The following is a 7,704-nucleotide window of genomic DNA, read 5'->3' on the forward strand; positions in this document are numbered from 1 at the left end:
GTAATGGATGTGATGTGGAGCCCCCCACTTTAGGCTCTACAGTAATGGATGTGATGTGGAGCCCCCACTTTAGGCTCTATAGTAATGGATGTGATGTGGAGCCCCCACTTTAGGCTCTATAGTAATGGATGTGATGTGGAGCCCCCACTTTAGGCTCTATAGTAAGGGATGTGATGTGGAGCCCCCACTTTAGGCTCTATAGTAAGGGATGTGATGTGGAGCCCCCACTTTAGGCTCTATAGTAATGGATGTGATGTGGAGCCCCCACTTTAGGCTCTACAGTAATGGATGTGATGTGGAGCCCCCACTTTAGGCTCTATAGTAAGGGATGTGATGTGGAGCCCCCACTTTAGGCTCTATAGTAATGGATGTGATGTGGAGCCCCCACTTTAGGCTCTACAGTAATGGATGTGATGTGGAGCCCCCACTTTAGGCTCTATAGTAATGGATGTGATGTGGAGCCCCCCACTTTAGGCTCTATAGTAATGGATGTGATGTGGAGCCCCCACTTTAGGCTCTATTGTAATGGATGTGATGTGGAGCCCCCCACTTTAGGCTTTACAGTAATGGATGTGATGTGGAGCCCCCACTTTAGGCTCTATAGTAAGGGATGTGATGTGGTGCCCCCACTTTAGGCTCTACAGTAATGAATGTGATGTGGAGCCCCCACTTTAGGCTCTACAGTAATGGATGTGATGTGGAGCCCCCACTTTAGGCTCTATAGTAAGGGATGTGATGTGGAGCCCCCACTTTAGGCTCTATAGTAATGGATGTGATGTGGAGCCCCCACTTTAGGCTCTATAGTAATGGATGTGATGTGGAGCCCCCACTTTAGGCTCTACAGTAATGGATGTGATGTGGAGCCCCCACTTTAGGCTCTATAGTAAGGGATGTGATGTGGAGCCCCCACTTTAGGCTCTATAGTAATGGATGTGATGTGGAGCCCCCACTTTAGGCTCTATAGTAATGGATGTGATGTGGAGCCCCCACTTTAGGCTCTATAGTAATGGATATGATGTGGAGCCCCCCACTTTAGGCTCTATAGTAATGGATGTGATGTGGAGCCCCCCACTTTAGGCTCTATAGTAATGAATGTGATGTGGAGCCCCCACTTTAGGCTCTATAGTAATGGATGTGATGTGGAGCCCCCACTTTACTCTCTACAGTAATGGATGTGATGTGGAGCCCCCACTTTAGGCTCTACAGTAATGAATGTGATGTGGAGCCCCCACTTTAGGCTCATAATGGATGTGATGTGGAGCCCCCACTTTAGGCTCTATAAAAATGGGTGTGATGTGGAGCCCCCACTTTAGGCTCTACAGTAATGGATGTGATGTGGAGCCCCCACTTTAGGCTCTACAGTAATGGATGTGATGTGGAGCCCCCACTTTAGGCTCTATAGTAATGGATGTGATGTGGAGCCCCCCACTTTAGGCTCTATGGTAATGGATGTGATGTGGAGCCCCCACTTTAGGCTCTATAGTAATGGATGTGATGTGGAGCCCCCCACTTTAGGCTCTATAGTAATGGATGTGATGTGGAGCCCTCACTTTAGGCTCTATGGTAATGAATGTGATGTGGAGCCCCCACTTTAGGCTCTATAGTAATGGATGTGATGTGGAGCCCCCACTTTAGGCTCTACAGTAATGGATGTGACGTGGAGCCCCCACTTTAGGCTCTACAGTAATGGATGTGATGTGGAGCCCCCACTTTAGGCTCTACAGTAATGAATGTGATGTGGAGCCCCCCACTTTAGGCTCTATAGTAATGAATGTGATGTGGAGCCCCCCACTTTAGGCTCTACAGTAATGAATGTGATGTGGAGCCCCCACTTTAGGCTCTATAGTAATGGATGTGATGTGGAGCCCCCACTTTAGGCTCTACAGTAATGTATGTGATGTGGAGCCCCACTTTAGGCTCTACAGTAATGGATGTGATGTGGAGCCCCCACTTTAGGCTCTATAGTAATGAATGTGATGTGGAGCCCCCACTTTAGGCTCTACAGTAATGGATGTGATGTGGAGCCCCCCACTTTAGGCTTTATAGTAAGGGATGTGATGTGGAGCCCCCACTTTAGGCTCTACAGTAATGGATGTGATGTGGAGCCCCCACTTTAGGCTCTATAGTAATGGATGTGATGTGGAGCCCCCACTTTAGGCTCTACAGTAATGAATGTGATGTGGAGCCCCCACTTTAGGCTCTACAGTAATGGATGTGATGTGGAGCCCCCACTTTAGGCTCTATGGTAATGAATGTGATGTGGAGCCCCCCACTTTAGGCTCTATAGTAATGAATGTGATGTGGAGCCCCCACTTTAGGCTCTACAGTAATGAATGTGATGTGGAGCCCCCACTTTAGGCTCTACAGTAATGAATGTGATGTGGAGCCCCCACTTTAGGCTCTATAGTAATGGATGTGATGTGGAGCCCCCACTTTAGGCTCTACAGTAATGAATGTGATGTGGAGCCCCCACTTTAGGCTCTATAGTAATGGATGTGATGTGGAGCCCCCACTTTAGGCTCTACAGTAATGAATGTGATGTGAAGCCCCCCACTTTAGGCTCTATAGTAATGAATGTGATGTGGAGCCCCCACTTTAGGCTCTATAGTAATGGATGTGATGTGGAGCCCCCACTTTAGTCTCTATTGTAATGAATGTGATGTGGAGCCCCCCACTTTAGGCTCTATAGTAATGGATGTGGAGCCCCCACTTTAGGCTCTACAGTAATGAACGTGATGTGAAGCCCCCACTTTAGGCTCTACAGTAATGAATGTGAAGTGGAGCCCCCACTTTAGGCTCTATAGTAATGGATGTCATGTGGAGCCCCCACTTTAGGCTCTACAGTAATGAATGTGATGTGAAGCCCCCCACTTTAGGCTCTATAGTAATGAATGTGATGTGGAGCCCCCACTTTAGGCTCTACAGTAATGGATGTGATGTGGAGCCCCCCACTTTAGGCTTTACAGTAATGGATGTGATGTGGAGCCCCCCACTTTAGGCTTTACAGTAATGGATGTGATGTGGAGCCCCCCACTTTAGGCTCTACAGTAATGGATGTGATGTGGAGCCCCCCACTTTAGGCTTTACAGTAATGGATGTGATGTGGAGCCCCCACTTTAGGCTCTACAGTAATGGATGTGATGTGGAGCCCCCACTTTAGGCTCGACTGTAATGGATGTGATGTGGAGCCCCCACTTTAGGCTCTACAGTAATGGATGTGCTGTGGAGCCCCCACTTTAGGCTCTACAGTAATGAATGTGATGTGGAGCCCCCACTTTAGGCTCTAAAGTAATGGATATGATGTGGAGCCCCCACTTTAGGCTCTATAGTAATGGATGTGATGTGGAGCCCCCACTTTAGGCTCTACAGTAATGAATGTGATGTGGAGCCCCCACTTTAGGCTCTATAGTAATGGATGTGATGTGGAGCCCCCACTTTAGGCTCTACAGTAATGAATGTGATGTGGAGCCCCCACTTTAGGCTCTACAGTAATGGATGTGATGTGGAGCCCCCACTTTAGGCTCTATAGTAATGGATGTGATGTGGAGCCCCCCACTTTAGGCTCTATAGTAATGGATGTGATGTGGAGCCCCCACTTTAGGCTCTACAGTAATGGATGTGATGTGGAGCCCCCACTTTAGGCTCTATAGTAATGGATGTGATGTGGAGCCCCCACTTTAGGCTCTATAGTAAGGGATGTGATGTGGAGCCCCCACTTTAGGCTCTATAGTAATGGATGTGATGTGGAGCCCCCACTTTAGGCTCTACAGTAATGGATGTGATGTGGAGCCCCCCACTTTAAGCTTTTTTCCCAAAAATAAATAACTGACTGCTGACTTCAGTGGCCCCTGCTTACTTCTGTTGCCCCTGCTGATCTCTGTGGCCCCGCTGGTTTCTGTAGCCCCCGCTGATTTGAATTGTTTAGTACATTCATTATCTTGTAGTTCTCACCTTCTTCAGGATCTCTGGCAGCTGACAGTGAATGTGAACACCGTCCTGCCCCTGTTCTGCTCACACAGCTGTGACTTCTTTTTAGGTGTTGCTCTTTCTAGTAACATCCCCCAAAATCCCACAGGCCTCATTTACAAGTGAATCAGCCAAAATTCCAGATTATCCTAAAAAATACTAATAAAAACTTGTATATGTGACCCAGAGGGGAACAGAACCTTGTAATATTACAAAAATATTAAACATTAAAGTACCAGTACATATCAGCTGCTGTATGTCCTGGAGGAGTCATGTAGTCTTTATAGTACTTATCAGCTGCTGTATGTCCTGGAGGAGTCATGTAGTCTGTATAGTACTTATCAGCTTCTGTATGTCCTGGAGGAGTCATGTAGTCTGTATAGTACTTATCAGCTGCTGTATGTCCTGGAGGAGTCATGTAGTCTTTATATTACTTATCAGCTGCTGTATGTCCTGGAGGAGTCATGTAGTCTTTATATTACTTATCAGCTGCTGTATGTCCTGGAGTAGTCATGCAGTCTTTATAGTACTTATCAGCTGCTGTATGTCCTGGAGGAAGTCATGTAGTCTTTATATTACTTATCAGCTGCTGTATGTCCTGGAGGAGTCATGTAGTCTTTATATTACTTATCAGCTGCTGTATGTCCTGGAGTAGTCATGCAGTCTTTATATTACTTATCAGCTGCTGTATGTCCTGGAGGAGTCATGCAGTCTTTATATTACTTATCAGCTGCTGTATGTCCTGGAGGAGTCATGTAGTCTTTATAGTACTTATCAGCTGCTGTATGTCCTGGAGGAGTCATGTAGTCTTTATAGTACTTATCAGCTGCTGTATATCCTGGAGGAGTCATGTAGTCTTTATATTACTTATCAGCTGCTGTATGTCCTGGAGGAGTCATGTAGTCTTTATAGTACTTATCAGCTGCTGTATGTCCTGGAGTAGTCATGCAGTCTTTATATTACTTATCAGCTGCTGTATGTCCTGGAGGAGTCATGCAGTCTTTATATTACTTATCAGCTGCTGTATGTCCTGGAGGAGTCATGTAGTCTTTATAGTACTTATCAGCTGCTGTATGTCCTGGAGGAGTCATGTAGTCTTTATATTACTTATCAGCTGCTGTATGTCCTGGAGGAGCCATGTAGTCTTTATAGTATTTATCAGATGCTGTATGTCCTGGAGGAGTCATGTAGTCTTTATAGTACTTATCAGCTGCTGTATGCTCTGGAGGAGTCATGTAGTCTTTCCAGTACTTATCAGCTGCTGTATGTCCTGGAGGAGTCATGTAGTCTTTATATTACTTATCAGCTGCTGTATGTCCTGGAGGAGTCATGTAGTCTTTATAGTACTTATCAGCTGCTGTATGCTCTGGAGGAGTCATGTAGTCTTTCCAGTACTTATCAGCTGCTGTATGCTCTGGAGGAGTCATGTAGTCTTTCCAGTACTTATCAGCTGCTGTATGTCCTGGAGGAGTCATGTAGTCTTTATATTACTTATCAGCTGCTGTATGTCCTGGAGGAGTCATGTAGTCTTTATAGTACTTATCAGCTGCTGTATGCTCTGGAGGAGTCATGTAGTCTTTCCAGTACTTATCAGCTGCTGTATGCTCTGGAGGAGTCATGTTGTCTTTCCAGTACTTATCAGCTGCTGTATGCTCTGGAGGAGTCATGTTGTCTTTCCAGTACTTATCAGCTGCTGTATATCCTGGAGGAGTCATGTAGTCTTTATAGTACTTATCAGCTGCTGTATGTCCTGGAGGAATCATGTTGTATTTCCAGTACGTATCAGCTGCTGTATATCCTGGAGGAGTCATGTTGTATTTCCAGTACTTATTAGCTGCTGTATACCCTGGAGGAAGTCATGTAGTCTTTCCAGTACTTATCAGCTGCTGTATGTCCTGGAGGAAGTCATGTAGTCTTTATAGTACTTATCAGCTGATGTATGTCCTGGAGGAGTCATGTAGTCTTTCCAGTACTTATCAGCTGATGTATGTCCTGGAGGAGTCATATAGTCTTTCTAGTAATACACTGTGCTGTCTGTTGCCACCTCTGAACCATGTCATGGACTGTCCAGAGCTGAAGTAAACCACATAGCAAATCACTACTGCTCTGAACAGTTCCTGAAATGGACAGAGATGGCATCAGAGAGCACTGTGGTCTGACTGAAAAGAACTACACAACTTCCTGTGGAGCATACAGCAGCTGATAAGTACTAGAGAGACAACATGACTTTCTCCAGGACACACAGAATCTGATAAATACTATAAAGATTACATGACTCCTCCAGGACATACAGCAGCTGATAAGTACTATAAAGACTACACGACTTCCTCCAGGACATACAGCAGCTGATAAGTATTGGGAAGACTACATGACTCCTCCGGGACACACAGCAGCTGATAAGTACTGGAAAGACAACATGACTCCTCCAGATCATACAGCAGCTGATAAGTACTATAAAGACTACATGACTCCTCCAAGACACACAGCAGCTGATAAGTACTATAAAGACTACATGACTTCTCCAGGACATACTGCAGCTGATAAGTATTGGGAAGACTACATGACTCCTCCAGGACATACAGCAGCTGATAAGTACTATACAGACTACATGACTCCTCCAGAGCATACAGCAGCTGATAAGTACTGGAAAGACAACATGACTTCCTCCAGGACATACAGCAGCTGATAAGTACTGGAAAGACTACATGGCTCCTCCAGGACATACAGCAGCTGATAAGTACTATACAGACTACATGACTCCTCCAGAACATACAGCAGCTGATAGGTACTGGAAAGACAACATGACTCCTCCAGGACATACAGCAGCTGATAAGTACTGGAAAGACAACATGACTCCTCCAGAGCATACAGCAGCTGATAAGTGCTGGAAAGACAACATGACTTCCTCCAGGACATACAGCAGCTAAGTACTGGAAAGACTACATGGCTCCTCCAGGACATACAGCAGCTGATAAGTACTATACAGACTACATGACTCCTCCAGAACATACAGCAGCTGATAAGTACTGGAAAGACAACATGACTCCTCCAGAGCATACAGCAGCTGATAAGTACTGGAAAGACAACACAACTTCCTCCAGGACATACAGCAGCTGATAAGTACTGGAAAGACTACATGACTCCTCCAGGACATACAGCAGCTGATAAGTACTGGAAAGACAACATGACTCCTCCAGAGCATACAGCAGCTGATAAGTATTGGAAAGACAACATGACTTCCTCCAGGACATACAGCAGCTGATAAGTACTGGAAAGACTACATGGCTCCTCCAGGACATACAGCAGCTGCTAAGTACTATACAGACTACATGACTCCTCCAGAACATACAGCAGCTGATAGGTACTGGAAAGACAACATGACTCCTCCAGAACATACAGCAGCTGATAAGTACTGGAAAGACAACATGACTCCTCCAGAGCATACAGCAGCTGATAAGTACTGGAAAGACAACATGACTTCCTCCAGGACATACAGCAGCTGATAAGTACTGGAAAGACTACATGGCTCCTCCAGGACATACAGCAGCTGATAACTACTATACAGACTACATGACTCCTCCAGAACATACAGCAGCTGATAAGTACTGGAAAGACTACATGACTCCTCCAGGACATACAGCAGCTGATAAGTACTGGAAAGACAACATGACTCCTCCAGAACATACAGCAACTGATAAGTACTGGAAAGACTACATGGCTCCTCCAGGACATACAGCA

The sequence above is a fragment of the Hyla sarda genome, chromosome 9 (assembly GCF_029499605.1).
Source record: "Hyla sarda isolate aHylSar1 chromosome 9, aHylSar1.hap1, whole genome shotgun sequence".
Taxonomy (NCBI): Eukaryota; Metazoa; Chordata; class Amphibia; order Anura; family Hylidae; genus Hyla; species Hyla sarda.